The sequence below is a fragment of the Lepidochelys kempii genome, chromosome 18 (genome assembly GCF_965140285.1).
Source record: "Lepidochelys kempii isolate rLepKem1 chromosome 18, rLepKem1.hap1, whole genome shotgun sequence".
Lineage (NCBI taxonomy): Eukaryota > Metazoa > Chordata > Testudines > Cheloniidae > Lepidochelys > Lepidochelys kempii.
In genome coordinates, this window is record NC_136397.1 from 14,971,772 (window position 1) to 14,988,079 (window position 16,308).

General features: G+C 40.9%; 1 protein-coding gene across 12 annotated transcripts in view; it reads left to right on the forward strand.

Annotated features, from left to right (window-relative positions):
* RERE (arginine-glutamic acid dipeptide repeats) overlaps positions 1-16,308 on the forward strand; it is a 402,629-nt gene that overhangs the window by 81,577 nt on the left and 304,744 nt on the right. For 2 of the 12 annotated variants that reach the window (XM_073316829.2, XM_073316835.2), the window contains exons 2-3: positions 14,368-14,582; positions 15,376-15,838. The exons of 1 other annotated variant lie outside the window; for it this stretch is intronic. The gene's annotated coding sequence lies outside the window, so the exon portion shown is untranslated. Of the gene's footprint in view, positions 1-90; positions 631-1,127; positions 1,147-12,173; positions 14,583-15,375; positions 15,839-16,308 lie in introns of those variants that run through there. 9 more of the 12 variants (XM_073316830.2, XM_073316832.2, XM_073316833.2 and 6 more) reach the window with 9 other exon arrangements.

Below are 16,308 nucleotides of genomic sequence, written 5' to 3' on the forward strand. Positions count from 1 at the left end.
GCCAGAGCTGTTGCTGCTGGATTCCGCTCCGGGTTTTCCTCTCCACCGCCCGTTGTCTTTTGGAGGCTGTGCTTCTGTCTCTTTTTTTCCTCCTCCTGGTGTCTGGGTAAAAGAAAAGAGACGGGGTCACAGAGGCATGTGGAAGTGTCTGCAGCCGAACAGCTGAGGACTCGGAGCCTGCGAGAGGGGGAGCAGCAGTACAGTGTACATGTGCTGAGGGGAGCCAACTGCAGCAAGCCAGGGGGCTTCTGGCTGTGCACCCAGGGCAGGCTCCAGCTCGGGCAATGCTGCTCTCTCCTCCGCCTGGCCCAGCTACTCTGCAGTAAAGAAGAGGGGGCCTCCTTTTGTTCACCAAGTGTATTTCGCCTTCCCCCCCCTTCCCCGCCTTCCTCCTTTCCCTCCCTATCGCCCCCCTTTCCTACCTGCCTTCCTTCCCTCCCTCTTCTCCTCCATGGGCCTTGCATGGTCCTGCATGTTGTTGGACACAGCAGCAGCCACCGTCCTGCAGGCTCCTGAGAAGAAACACAAAGTCCGCAGGGGTCATTCTTTAGCAGCTGCTAGGATTGCAGACAAGTTGTGTTTGTCCGGCTCCTTCAGGAACTGCAAAGCTTAAAGCCCAAGGTTGGCTGGGTGAGTGTGCAGCGCAAAGGGGGGCGGGGGGACTGTTGTGTGTGGCTCCTGAGATGGACAGGAACCTTGGACCCTGTCCTGGCTGAAGTCCTTGGATGCTAGGGCTGCATTTTTTGACTCCTGTAAGTGGGCTACAGTTGAAGGAAGTCAGATCTGCTGCAGGTCATGTTATGGGTGTGAGTCCAGAGGGTGCGTTTACACACTACTTAATTCCGTAACTATAGTTAACAGTACATGAAAGGCACTACACAAAATGAAGTTATATTCTGAGGAGAATGTTGAGATGGTCACCCTACTAGTCTTAAAATAGAATAATGATGATAATAAATCACTCTCACTGTACAACAGAAGACACCTGGATAGAGAAACTCGTGACTTTATTCATTTATCTTTGTCCTTCCGGATATTCCAGGTTTTCAAGGAAAGTTGGATCGACGTGGTATGTGATGAGATAGCTCTTATTGGCCCTGAAGGCAAGTTCAGAGTGCTTTAAGGCCACAGGTTCCCCTTTCTCAGGTGAATGTTTTGCTTTGTATGTTTTTAATCTAACAAAGTTAACTAAGCAGAGCAAACATTTTGATTCTACATTATTTTTATGCAAGTGAGGTGAAGATTGAAGTTTCCTTGCTTGGTTGAAAATCCACTTTCATTCCACTTGCTAGGGTGCAGAAGTGTCTTGGAATGCCTTCTATATTTTAATTGGTACAGTGATTGGTGTAAGGTTCTTCTATGTTTGCTCAAACCCTGTTCTTAGTTGAAGTGACAGGGAGACCTGCTTGACCACTTTCTGTTTCTTGAGAAAGAAACCAGCTCTACTTTGTTTTACAATCCGTTTTTAAGCCTTTCTTGAGTACATGTGGCATTACACTGCATGGGGTATTGTGTGACTGGATGGCTTCCTTTCAGCCATATGGGAATCTTTTTTAATTGTATATGAATGAAAATGGCAGTTGACAAGGAGACTAATTTTTCAGTTAAAATTAGTCCGATTTTTTTAAAAGACTTGTAAAATAAGTAAAAGTTAAGAGCAGAAATGTGACCCTTAATTCATGGGGTCTAAATTTAAATATTCTACATTCTAGCACAGGATTCCTTCTGGGAACTCAAAATTAAAATAAATAGGATTTAAAACCCTACAGACAGGGCAATGTTATTTCAGTGTAAAGCCATTGATCTGTAGGCAATTAGTTCCAGACTTGCACCACAATCTGCATTTTTGTCAGATTTTTGTTCTTAAAGGCAATCACATGTTTGAATAGATATATTGCCATGTAAAATAGCACAAGGCAGACATTTTAGATGCTTTACAGCAAGTTGAAGAATTGTGTGGGAGCAACATTTAAAAGCTTTTTTGTTTTTTTCCAACCCTGTAATTTAGTAGTGTTTAAACTATGTTATAAAGATCTCTGGGAGCAGTGAAAGGTGGTTTTGAGTCCAGCACACTCAAGTGCTTATTGTACTCTGGCAGGCTGGGTGCTTGGCAGCCAGTTTTTGAAATGTTATTTGATCTGGCTGCATGATAGAATTGACTAGGATTACACCATTTTTCCCCCCCTGTGGCTGTTGAAAGTGATGCATCAGCGAGTGCTGTTCAATAGCATATTTTAAGACTTAAACTGCATGTATTCACTTTAAGCAGTTTCCAGTGAAAGGCAGTTTAAAATTTCTCTTGTCTTGTGGTTAGGATTTATGAATTGAGGCAAGAGCTGACGTAATCTATCTCACTTCCTTTGTGTGTTTTTTATAGTAGATAGTGTGTTTTTGTTTTACTTTTAATAGCTGTGACTGTTTCTCAAATACTTGCATATCTTCTTTATGCTGTTGGCTTTAGTATAACTAGTCAACTTGTTCTTAAATTATGCATCTTTAAAGATACTGTTCTTTCAGCTTTCACTAAAGTTCAGTGAATAGCTTGTATATTATGTGCACTAGTTTTTTATTTTATTTAATGTAACTGTGTACAGCTGTTATATCAGAAGGCATTGACTTCCTTCTGCAGTGTAGAGTATCCTACACTAGAGGTTGTAAAGAATTGCTTGGTGGATCCTCTAACCCCCTCCTTGCTCATTTTTATTCATGGGATGGGACAAGACAACCTTTTGTTTCATAGTATCAGTAGCTAATAGCTCATTTGTGAGAGACCTTTTGTTTTGGTTTGGGGTGGCAGGGGAGGAAAGAAAGCAAGAAGCCATGTATTAATAGACTTCTCATAAACCTGCCTGTTTTGGGGTCAAAGGGTTATGCTAGCTATTGTGTTGCTTATGAGTATCCAGAAGGAACTATCTATTTTTGTAATGTCACAGGAGGTCAGTGGTTTGTACTGTGGATGAATTACTACTGAGGCAAATATTCTGTACTGTTTAAGAATCCTTTAAAACCATATCTGTATAAAGATGGAGAATGCACTACCCTTAAAGTGTAGAGGCTGTATGCAGTTTGGATTAAAAGGGCCAAGTCCTCAACTGGTGTAAATTGTCATTGCTCCATGAACCCAGTAGAGTTACCTTAGTTTACATCAGCTGTGGATCTGACTCAGTAACTTAATTTCATTATGCATTTTGTTCAGGGTCTAAAGTGATTGTGTAGATTTATGTATAGCATGATCTTGTGTGCAGAAACACTGTCTCTGTCTACTGTTAAATTACTTGCTTGGGTTCTTTTAGTAAATTCTTAAATGGGGGCAATACAACAAGGATATGAGGTTTGTCAGAAACCATGCGTTAAATATGTTGCCCCTCACAGACAATGCATTGCTGCTTCAGTGAACCCAGTGTGTTTTATACTAAGGGCTTGTCTACACTTGAAATGCCACAGTGGCACAGCTGCAGCCCTGTCGCTGTAGCATTCCTGTGTACATATTACCTATGTTGATGGGAGGAGTTTTCCCCGTTGGCATAGGTAATCCTCCTCCCTTGAGAGGTGGTAACTAAATCCACAGCAGAATTATTAGATCAATTAAATGCTGTCTACACTTGGAATTAGGTCGGTTTAACTGTGTCATTAGGGGTGTGTATTTTTCACAACCCTGAGCAATGTAGCTGGATTGACCTAACTTTTTAGAATAGACCAGGCCTAAGCCATCTTTTTTGCTAGGTCCGAACACACACTAGTTCTTGTATTTGGCAGAATGTTCCTGGAACTGAGAGCAGTTTGTGGTTATAAGAGTATGTAGGCTGAATTGGAAGCAGGAAAAACAGTCAGTAAAAGCAAACGTGTGAAATCTGTTTATACATACATCTAATGTGGTGCCTTTATCTCAGACCCAATTAGCTGATAACAAATAGGGTGAAAATGCAGGTTGTAGAGCTGAATGTGTAGTGAGGCTACGGTCCATTAACATTTTGGAGAAATAATGAATGTTCACCAAAATACTAAGGGCTTTTACAAATGTGGTGTTCCTATTTTCCCTTCCATTCACACACACCATCTTCTCACCTAAGTTTGGTGCTGTAAACCCTGTTCGGCTGCCTGTGCGACAGTGATAGTCCAGTTTCAGAGTAGCAGCCGTGTTAGTCTGTATTCGCAAAAAGAAAAGGAGTACTTGTGGCACCTTAGAGACTAACAAATTTATTTGAGCATGAGCTTTCATGAGCTACATCGGATGCATTTCATGAAGTGACATGAAAGCTTATGCTCAAATAAATTTGTTAGTCTCTAAGGTGCCACAAGTATTTCTTTTCTTTTAGTGATGGTCCAGATACCTCAAGCGGAGGACAAAAGATTTAAACCCCCAAAACAAGCAGTTAAAGCAACTGATTGTATACTGTATTACTGAACTATAAAAGTACACCGGACTGTCCCTAGAACGTGGGATTTGGGATCCATGCGTGGTACCACGTTAACGTGGAGACCGGGTTAAAATGAATTGCAATTAAAGTAATTAAATTTGGGATCCATGGCCGTGACCGCGTTATATGCGAATTTGTGCTATATAGTTGCACGTTCGAGCGAGGTTCCAATGCATGTCAAGTAAGGTCTTTTATGAACCCTTGTAATGTTCTGAACTTCGTTGCCATCATAAGATGTATATAGACTGTGGTTATGAATCTGTATGTTTGTGTATGTAGAAAACTGTGTTCATAATCTCTACTACTACACCTCAGAAAAGGGTGTTGAGTAGTTAGCGAGAACAGGCAACTCCAGCCAGGTGTTCACGTGAAACCAGCTTCAAATAATGATTCAGCGTCCTGCCCAGGAAAATACTATGATGGACCAACAGAGTTAATGGAAATACATTTGAGATACCCCTCCTATCAAGTCAAGAGGGAATTTCCCCACTCTGAATAAACGAGTCACCATGGACTGAGTGGGGGGGAACAGCCTTTTAAAAACAGGCTTGGGACTGATTTAAGCTTTTTCTTTTTTTTTAAATCTAGACCTTGAGGGACAGCCTCATGATTGAAGGCTCAGTCCCACTCCTGTAGCTCAGGGGTATGCTGAGAAATTGACTTAAGGGCAATAGATAACTTGCATTAGAAAAGGGATTTTATCTAATGAGAGCATAAAACCTGAGGCTGTGTTCTTGGGTTTCTCTGTAACCTGTATATATTTTTATTTCCCTTACTATTTTTATTTGTGAATCTGATTTTTCTAGTAAACTTTTTTTTTTTAATTTTATTCCCTCCCCCCCACCCCCCACCCCCCAAAGCAGGTATCTGGTGTGTAAATTATGGAGGGTGGGGGCCAAAGTAGGCTGATACCTCAGGAGTGGGTTTTACATCTTCGCAGGTGATGAACCAGAGGGAAACGGTCCAAGTCTCTGGTAATTAAGAACTCGGGGAGGACGTATTTGGAGAGACTTGGGACTGAAAGGGCTGTTGGTGTCACCCTGCAAGGAGTAACTACTTTGTGAGAGCCAGAGTGAGACCTGATGCTTGTAGGCTGGCTACTAGGGAAATGAGCCATACATGCACAGCACAAAGGCCACTAAGATTTACAGGGCAGGTGGTGACAGGACCCCTTACTGGTCTGGGTACTCCCCATTATGCCACAGTGGCATAGTTGCTGCAGGAGTTGCAACCCAATATCAGCGAACTGAGGTTCACACTCAAACACTTGCTGAACAAACCCTAACAGATTCAAAAGTGAAGGAGCAAAGTACAAGCTTACAATTTATTATTTTCTGTTTATTTCGGGTGAGGGAAAATACAAGGAGGAAAATGAGCTGGTTAATCACTGGAAAAAATGGATGAAAATCAACTTGGGAGCTTGTATTTGCAATATTTCTCTAAGGGGAAATATTGGTATTCCCCTAAAGGGAAATCAGTAGAGGATCTGAGAACCTTGCATATTGAGCCTTTTAAGCAGAAAGAGGAAGGTACAGGTGGAATTGACTCTATGCTGGGACACCAGCCAGGCCTTAATTCCCAAGAGGCAGCTGCTAAGGTAGAGCTTACCAAATTGCAACTCCACAGCTGGCTCATCTGAGGCTATAGGCTAAATGCTGAATGAAGTTTTCACTATGCTGGTAACCTCATAGGTGGGTGCAGTACCAGTGATGACACAGTAACTCAAATACAGTTTTGTAGACCTTCAGTGAAGATGTACCCTTATGACGACGAAGCAGGAAAACGGATAGTTCTGCAGTAATTATAAGAAGAACTAAAATTAGTGAAACTTGTTATATCTGGGATGTAAAGCCCTATATAGGGCCACTGTTGTTTAATCTTCAACACTGATGTGTAAATGTGCCGGGTAACCAGAGGTTGAACCAGGGTCAGTTATTTGCACCAATATTCCATACAAGCAATAAAATGTATTGGTCTGTTTAAAAAATAAAATAATGTGGCCTGCATGTTTTGATGAACTATTTGTCAAAAGCCTCCGGATAATGCTTTTTACAGTATTCAGAACTGTATTTGCGCATCGGATGAAGTGAGCTGTAGCTCACAAAAGCTTATGCTCAAATAAATTAGTTAGTCTTTAAGGTGCCACAAGTCCTCCTTTTCTTTTTGCGAATACAGACTAACAGGGCTGCTACTCTGTGACCTATCAAGTTATCTACTAACTTTAAAACGTGTGATAGAAGCAGCAGTGTTCTAAGTCCTTAACTCGTTTTGAGCCCCACAAGTTTAAAGAATAGTCCCTTACATGGTAAACTGCTCTTCAATAAATACTAGGTCAAAATAATCTCTGATACTGTTACCAAGCTATGTATTCAAAATCTTCAGTGCACTTAAGATCCACTTGTGTTAAGTTATCCATTCTCAGTAAGAACTTTGCTTATATTTCCTAAACCTTGAGTGGCTGCATTCTTGTTTAGTTTGTTTCATACTCTAGAAAACCTACATTCCAACCCCTTCCTCTTGAGAAAGATGGTTGTGTTTTTTCTAAGTTAATTTTTCCTTTCTTAAAAATCATTGTCAGCTCTTCACCAGGTTTTCCTGCTGCTTCTGAAACACCAAACATTGCTTGTTTGAAAGTCTTTCTAGGAATATACATATTCAAAATTCCATATAATTTTTTTTTTTTTTGCTATAGTGTCTGATCTGGAGTCTCACTAAGGTTACAACCATGCCACAGTCGAATAACCATGTTTTAAGGTTCTAATATAGTTCCCTGGCCAGCATGGATGAGGCCCCCCCGAAATCTGCAAGCCACACTAGCCTATAGACAAACATTCTAGTATTTCCTGACATTTATGAAACCTGCAACACTGTTTTATAATGTGAATCTTAAGGCAAATATTGATGCTGATCAGGAAAACTGTGTTGGACTCATATATGACACACAAATGGTAGTGTGAACTGAATCTCGTTTATCTTTGCCCTTTTATGTCTGTTTGAAAGTTTATCAGTGAATCCTTTTGTAACAGAGGTTGAATGATAGTAAATGTTAAATTCTCACTGAGAGAGCTCACAACAATTCGTATTTGTTCCCAAGTTTGCCTGAGGTAGCAGTTTGAGTTTTGACCTTTGAATGCAAAGCAAGAACAAGTAATGTTGAAAAATGTAAATGATTAAAACAAGCTGGGCTTCTTTAGGAAACTTTTATGCAGCTCTGCCAACAAAAAGCCCCAGTGATTGCACAAACATTTGGTTACTGGGATAAATAATATTTGACTGTGATCTGTGAATTTTGTTTATTATAACTATATGTTTCTCATATGACAACAGGGTTAGAATTCTGGCTTTTCCTACTGTTAGCAAAAGCATGGGGGAAATGAGGGCTGTAAATTTCGCATTAGCAATGCGACTGCACAGTTCCTCAAGGGGGAAATAACAGTGCAAATTTCAGAGGAATGATTCAGTGCGATTAAGCTCTTCTGTGAAAATGGGTATAATTCAGAGGCAACAATCTAAAGTTCTCCAGCAAACCTGAACTGTTTTAATAATTCCTAGACTTTAGATATCTTCAGATTTTCATGTTCCTTTTTCAAAAGTAAGGTAAGGTCTACTATGCTAACTGACAGGGAAGGGAAACACAATTTTTCAAAACTAGCTAATCCTAATCTAGGTCTGCTGCAGCATTTCTACCTAATAATGCAGAGCTTTATTTTAAATTAGTCTGTTGCAGATTTATATGCTTTACTAAAACAACAAAAAGATAGCCCTAGTTTGACATAGTGATCACTTTGTCAAACAATTAGACGCCCTTTTTTTGTAGAGATCAGAATACTCTGAGAAGTAAAGTTGCAGTTTTTCAGAAATATTACATGTTATGTAGCAGCACCTGAAGTCTGGAAAATTAAATACTCTGCAAGAATGTTAAAAATGAAGGCATTGTTAGCGTTTATAACACTAAATCAGTGGTATATTTTCCCCCCTCTTGTGTGGAAGGTTTTGGCCTTTGGTTTGCGGGGTGTATTTTAGCTACTAAATTAAACATTATCGTCTCTCCCATGATTCATCTAGCTGGTAAAATGATAGCAGCCAGAGGTTACTCCATCTGGTATTGAAGTTGTGGCTGTGGATTCTTTTGTTCCTGATTAGATTAGGGGACTAAAACCTCCCTAATCAATTCTAGGAAAATTATATATTTACTTAAAATAGGACCAGCATGTTACTTCCTTTGACCCTGAGAAAGTTCACAGCTTCTTTGTTGTTGTCAGCTCATCTTTTTTCATAGGTACTGTCACTTTGAAAAGTGTAGAAACCCAGCAGAGAGTAGATATTTTTCCCCAAGCGCATGATGGACCTGAGAACTCCTTTATTTGAATTTATCCACAATGTGAAGATTTTTGGTTTTAGTCTGTCACTGATGACTAAGAGTTTCCGCAGCAGGTGGTTGTATTACAAGACAGTATAAAAGTGATTGAGCCAAAATGCAAGAGGCTATAAACCTCAGGCAGTAAAAAAAAAAAAAAAAAAACAAAAAAAAAAAACCCAACAACAAACAAACCCCTTTCCTTAAATCAGATATAGTAACAATTCCCTGCAGAATTTACTTTTACAAGCAGTCAAAACATACTGTATTTGCTCCATTTCTTGTTGAAATCTAACAAAGGAGCCAAAAATCAGATTTCCCTTTCCTGATAAGAAAGCTATTCCTTGGAGGTTAGAGTAGGGAATAGATTTTTATACAGAAGTTCCCACAGAATAATTGAATGCTTTTAGGTAATCTTGGTGTGTGTGTTTGACTGTAAGTATGAGGAGGAATGTCTCTAAACTGCATGTTTAATATTAGAATATTGTAATTAGAGCTGGAATACCCAGCCAGCCTATGTTTTATAGTTAATAATGATGTAAAGGAGTTAAGAGGGAGCAACCCAAGGTTATTGGCTCATTCAGATTCTGATTACCTTTTCATGGTATAATAAAGTAATTATGAATACTGTATGAAAAATTGCTGTATTGTTTCACTATATTACTGCTTTCTGTTGTTTTTTTAAAAAAATTGTGTTGTCCTCTCTTGCATTATTTTTAGGTTTTATATATTCAAAATATATATTATTTTTCAGCCACACAAGCTAAAACACATTTTAAAAAGCCAAAACAAATATTTTTTTTAGGCTTCTTGGTTCCTGTTAATATTTCACCTTGTATCTGTTCTCTTTATAATAGTACATGCCACTGTTGCTACGTGAATTTAAGTACATCCTGGTCTAAATTGAAAGAGTGCTCTTTCATGAATGGATATAGTAGGGATAGCTGTTGTTGGCAGGGAAATTCTTTGCAAATACATACTGAAAAAACAGTGGCATCTGGAAACAAAGGGTGGGGGGGAACTCTGATCCTCCACTGGTGAGAGTAACTTCTGTTTGTGATCAAGCATGTGACAATCTGTTGGGAAAAGCAAACTGAAGTTGATTCATGCTTTTGATTTTTAAATGGACCCTCGGCCTGTGTGGATTTTTGTGTGCAAAATCAGGTGCTTAGCTCTATCTATATGGTGGGATTTGTGTGCACAGCTACTTCTGGGTGCTAAAAGGCAGGTACAATAAATTGTGAACACAGTAGCACCTGCACAAGAGTGTCTTTCGGCCCTAAAGTTCTTTTCCAAGGGGTATGAATGCTTAATGCACAAGATGAGAATAAGTATTTAAGATGAAAGTAAATCTTTTTGGCTTTCTTTAAACGTGGTAATGACCAGTATAAATTATGGTAAGTTGCTGTACAGCAATTGGCTGTCTAGTTATCTTTTTGTTGTTGTACAGAATCACCTTTGGCTACATGCTGCTTTACTTTTAAGGACATGCTGTACTATTGAAAATGCCAAAGATGACTGTAACTCGTTTTGTTCTCTACATTGTTTTCCTGTGGGAGTTCCACAATAGTTAAATTCAACAACACTTTTTAAAAACACCTGTTTAAATAATACAGTCGGCAGAACCTTGTTATGTACACAGCTCTGTGGTCATTTTGAACGTAGTTAGCGATAGTTTTGACTGGAGATGAGTTGTAATTCTGTACCAGGTTAGGAAGGTACTAAAGCTTTGAAACACTTAGCTCTTTCATACCTCTCTCAATTGGTGCATTAGCAATACTATGTATAAGGATATTTGTTAGCATTTTGTAGCTGCAAATCTTAGTGCTCGTCAGCACTCAAACTTGCATTGGTTTCACTAAACTGGTGCAAACGCCGATGTGGACATACTTACTAGCTTAAAACTAAATTTATAGGAACAAACTAAACTACATAAAGACACATCTACATTGATTTTTAGGATGCCCATGCACCAAGTTGCAACGACTTAACTGAATCACTTTAAAAGAATTACTTTGGTTACGCTGATGCAACATGGAGTGATCGGGTCTTTGCACACCCTTTTCTGTGTCTACATTGTTGTGGTAGGGAATTGAGACTTTGGAAGAACTGCTGATGCAAACACTTCTGATGTACCCTGAAAATATTAATCCAAATATGGGATTTTCCACAAGGTGCTTTGCATTGCAGTCATGGACACCTCCTTTCAGCTCAAGAGAGTGCTGACCAGGCAAGACATGCTTCATAAACAGTGGTGTCATTTTCTTCCAGTTTGACTTGTTAATGCAGTGGATTTTGCATCTGGAATGCACCAGTTGTTTGTCTTGTGTTTGCTTTTATGGAGCCTCTAAAGAATACTAACTATTTGCCACAAATAGAGCAACAGTTAATCTAGTGCTGGAGGTAGACATGGGATGGGTGGCCAAAGGAAATTTACCCCAAAATTATCTGATCAAGACATACTTGTATTTTTAGTTTTCTTAAGGGCATTTAAAGTATGTGTGGTATATGTATTTATTAATCTTTTATTTGCAGTGGAACACATTACTGAATTTTTGTAAACAAAGTGCTTAGTTGGGACTCAACACTGGGAATTTGTATTGTCTTGGAAATAATACCTAGTCCTTAAAATATTGCTACTTTGAATTTTTCTTTGGACAGTCTGGATTAAGTTGCGTATGGCTTATTGGACAAATTCAACTGATTTGTGCAAAACCCAGTCAATGCCATAAAAAGGTTTTAGCTTGTTCATGAACATTTCCAGTGGACTTATAGCGTGGCATCCAGTAGCCATCCTGTCATATAATGCTTTCCCTCATTTCTCCCTCTCCTCATCCCTGGTGATATTCAAATGCTATACATTAAAATATTTATTTGATATTCTCTGAATTTAGTATAGTTTCAAAGTGGGTTTTTGTGAAATATCTTCTTGTTCACGGTCATTCTTAGGGGAGATCACAATTCAGTATAAACTAAGAATGTCAGCCAATAATAAATCTCAACTGAACTTGTAGATATTTATCTAATGGGAGAGGTTACATGACTGTTGGAGAATACAGGCTAATCTGGGCAGTGCTGAGTAGATTTAATTGGGTCCTGATTGCTTGGATAACAGGCATTTGGTGAATTTTGTTCTATAGCACATGGAGAGCAGTTCTAAAGACTTGAATTTGAGGTGGATTAGGTTACTGTAGTAGAAGAGAGTTTTGTGATTTTAAGCAAATACCTTGACATTTTTATGCTTGTTTTACCTTTAAATCATACATTCAGCAGACGATTGCTTTCTCTGAAGTTTCAGTCTTTGAACATACTCTTGTACAAATGTAATAAACCATATCATGTGATTTTAATAAAATGCACAATGTTTTTTACTGTCCTATGTAAGTATTTCAATTTTTATATTTCAGCAAAAAAGAACAGAATTGTTCTTGCTCTATGTATGCTCCTCCACTGAGCCTCCCACACTGACCCCTCCCCTCCCCCTAGCTGATTCCCAACCACCTTCACCTGAATCCCCCTGCAGAGGCCCATTTCCCCCAGTAAATGGAACTCCCCAACAAGCCCCTGTGCATCCAGACCCCTCTGCACCTGGACCCACTACTAAGCCACGCGCACACAGATTGCCCCACACAGAACCCTCTCACCCCACACCTGGATCCCCCCGCCCCCACTAAGCCTCTCCACATTTGGATCCTGACCGGCTGAGCCTGTTTGCCCCACATCTGGATCGGTGACCAGGGCTTGGTGTGCAAGACTCTGTCCCTATCACTCTCTATCTTGGTACTCCTGGCATAGAGGGGCAGGGCCCTGAGATGCCCAGCCTTTGCATTGTGTCAGGGTCGGGTGCAGCGTCACTGTCAAGTCCGTGTCTCTTGGGGGTGGGGGATGGCTGCAGAGTGATTTCCCATCTCTGTGCAGCCAATGGCCTGTGCTTCTGACTGCCATGCTGGAGCCTCCGCATTTATTGATTAACAAATAAAATATGCAGAATTTTGTTGAATTTTTAATTTTTTGGCACAGAATTTCCTCAGGAGTAATGTCTGATCTCACCTTACAGTTTGGGGAAGTTTTTTTGAGGAATTGTGTCTGTTTTGAAAGTATTGAATGTGATTTCACTGTAGTACATAGCTTCAGGATTTCTATGTTTAATTTTTCTGGAACAATAGCCTGTAATTATGCAAGTTGAGAGAATTTTTTCCTTCTAATTTATCATTTTATAGACTCATTTGTCTTCTAAAATTCTATAGTTTTTTACATATTTTTTGTGAATTTAGTGCCCAATGAAATGAGGGATGAATAGCACTGGGTAAAACTAGGCATGGTACAGGCCTCACAGTTAATTTCCAGAGCACCTCCATCCTGTCCTGATTATTAGATTTGAGATTGGCTTGAGCAGAGGCTGTTCATTGTGCTGGCCAGTGTGGTGGTCTTGTGATGTGAGTAAGTGTCCACAGCGTACTTGAATTTGACTGCTAAACTCAGTTTGCTTGTGGCTGAATAGTGATTTCTACTTAAGTATTCAAAAAACAAATGGTTATGTCCCAGCTTTGTAAAGCATTGCACTTAGCACCTCATTGTATCAGGCCTAAATGCATTAACTAACCTACTATGCTACTTGGACCTGTTCAGCTAGTGTGTTCAAATTACTAGAATTATTTATCCAAGTTTAATGGAGGGCTTATAAGCAGAAAATATATTTAATGACTAAAGTGTGGCTCTGGAGGCTTAGTAAAGCACTTCCTATAACTACAGATTGAGGCCGAACTTACCACTTGAATAATTTTCCTACAATTTATTTTCCTTCCACATGACTAGAAATTGTGAATTTATATATGAATTAGCAATGTCCTCTAGGTAGTTAACAGGTTGCTAATGCTGCTCTCTGTGTTGTAGTTTGGGTACTACTAATATAGAAGGTTACATACCTCATTACAAGCTACAGAATACACTACACTCACATTTGTTTCCAGACAGTGTAAATACCCCGGTACAGTGACATGGTAGATTGAACCACCCCCCTCGAACAGCATAGAGACATGGTTGACCAACTGAGGTTAATGTGGTGTAAGTGTAGACACTGCATGACCTGTGTCAACCATAGCAGTCCTCCAGCAGCTTGTCCCACGCCGCCCATTCCCTAAGACAGTGACTGCTCTGGTCAGAAATTTAAACTCCACTGCCCAGAGGCCAGTCCCTTGCTCCTTCGTGTGTGCCTGAAATGTCTTTTCCTGATTGCCCACCTTGTCGAGCATACCTAGCACTTCGCCTTTGTTTTGTGCAACTGCCCAACTGATCATGCCGGCTTCATGCGTGCAGACAAGTACTGGGTATGCTCTTGCTTGGAGTAGACAGGGAATTACTGGATCTCCAGGGCTTGTGGGGAGAAGATGCTGTGCAAGCACAGCTGCAGACCAGAAGTAAAAACACGGACCTCTGTGAGCAGATGGCCTAGGGGATACAGACAAAGGGGTACGGCAGGGGATCAGCAGCAGTGCTGTGTGAGAGCGAAGGAACTGCTCCAGGCATAACACAAGACTAGGGAGTGCAAAAATAGATCTGGTTCTTTGCCACAGACCTGCCATTTGTACACAGAACTGTATGCCAGGCTTGGCGGAGATCCGTACAGCACTGTGGATACCTTGGAGGAGCCTGAGACCGAGACCCCTGCTGCAAACAGTGAGAAGGAGGGGGGAGATGTGGTGGGGGAATCCTGCCATACCCCAAGACAGGACCTGTTTGAGACTTTTTCATCAATTAGTCCGGTCCACCAGGCAAGCACAGATGAGCCTGATAAAGGGGGAGGTAAGGTAAGTGTGTGCATGCACTTTTTCTTACAACCTTTACGTTTAAAGATGGTGACTGGCCCATCTCTAAGTTCACAAGACACAGGTATAGGACTTATCATTGTATGACTTGTGGGAGATGAGGCAGGGGTACAGAGGCAGAGTTGGCATCTGCTTCTCATTGCCTGTTGGTTTAGTTGGGAGGCGGGGGCCCACAGAACACGATGATGATGTGCATTGGGATTTCCCTTGCACCCTCCTGAGAGGTCTCAGTGACACTGTACTCGCAATGCTTTGCAGTCCTTTCTCAAAGGTTTCTAGGGAGGACAGCCTGATTTTTTTCCCTCCATGGCAGGAGGTTTTCCCGTTCCATTCTGCGAAGAGTTGGGCTAGCACTACTGCAGTAGATAGGCTCGTGGCCTCTGGGGCCAGGCAGCCTCGGTGTGCCCATAGCAGTTGTGTTCTCTGTGCCTTTGTGACCCTCAGGAGTGAGATATCCGCTAAAATCACCTCTGCCTATGGAAAACAGTGCCAGTGTTCAGTGCCATTACCTGATGTCCCTACCCATGACATGCAGAGAGAAATTTTATAGCTTCATGCAACAGCTTCCATTTCCCCGCCTCCTCCCGGCAGCTCATACTTACCATGGCTGGGGCTGGAGAGCGATGTTGTGCTGAAGTGCTCCAAAGGCAATGTGCATATAAGCATTTCTTTTAAAAAGTATTGACTGGAATAAGGGGAGGGAATTTTTGAAACTTTTTTCCTTTCTGTTGTGACTGTAAATCTAATGGTACATCTATCTGTCTGTTTTTATCAGCAGCTTCTGGTGCCCCAGCCGAGAGGGGTGCCCCCTCCACGCTCGCAGCATGCCAGACTCTGCTGAGGAGGAGAAAAAAGAGGATGAGTGAGGACACAATCTGTGAGATCCTGCAAGACAGTGCTGCATTGGATCTTGAACAAAGGGCTTGGAGGGCCAATATGGCCAACAGTGTGGAGAAAGAGGACAGGGAAAAAGGTCCCCGGAATCCCAGTAAGACAAGGAGTGTGAAATGTACCAGGATGAACCCAAAGGCTGCAGAGCCTGACTGACCTACATATACAGAATCCTTGCACTCACCACCTTTTCTAGTACTTGGAGAATTCATGGTTACCACTCCCTGCACCCCCAACATACCACGTGGCATCCTGGGGCATATCATTACCCCTATCACTCCACGCTTGGGGAAGAGGGGCAGCAAGGAAGACCACAGCTTCACATACACCAACCATGGTTCTCACAGGTCAGTGTATGTATAGCCACAACAGATGACATTTGTTTACTCAAATGGACGTAAATGGTTTACTTCCTTTAAGTTTTCCCCTGTTATATTAAAAATGTGTGTAACATTGCCTGTGGTTCTTCGCATGATACTTTTTCCTGCTCAATAAAGTTCTATTTTTGGAAAATCAAATTATCTTTATTAGTTCACAGCAAATATTGCAGAATACATAGTGGGAGTCAAAGCAAACAGTACTTTTAAATGTAATCCAAGCACCACATAATTCATAACTTCAGAAGGAAAAGATTCAAATTTACAAATGTACAGCAGACACTACAAAGTTCTTAACATCACTCAAAGCTCCAGGCCCAGAGAAGGCTCCAGCACAGAACATGACTGTGACTGACAATTAAAGTGCTCTTCTGATGCCTCTCTCAACCGCATAGCTCCATGCAGGGCTCTTGTAATAGCCCTTGGGTCTGGCTGTTCAA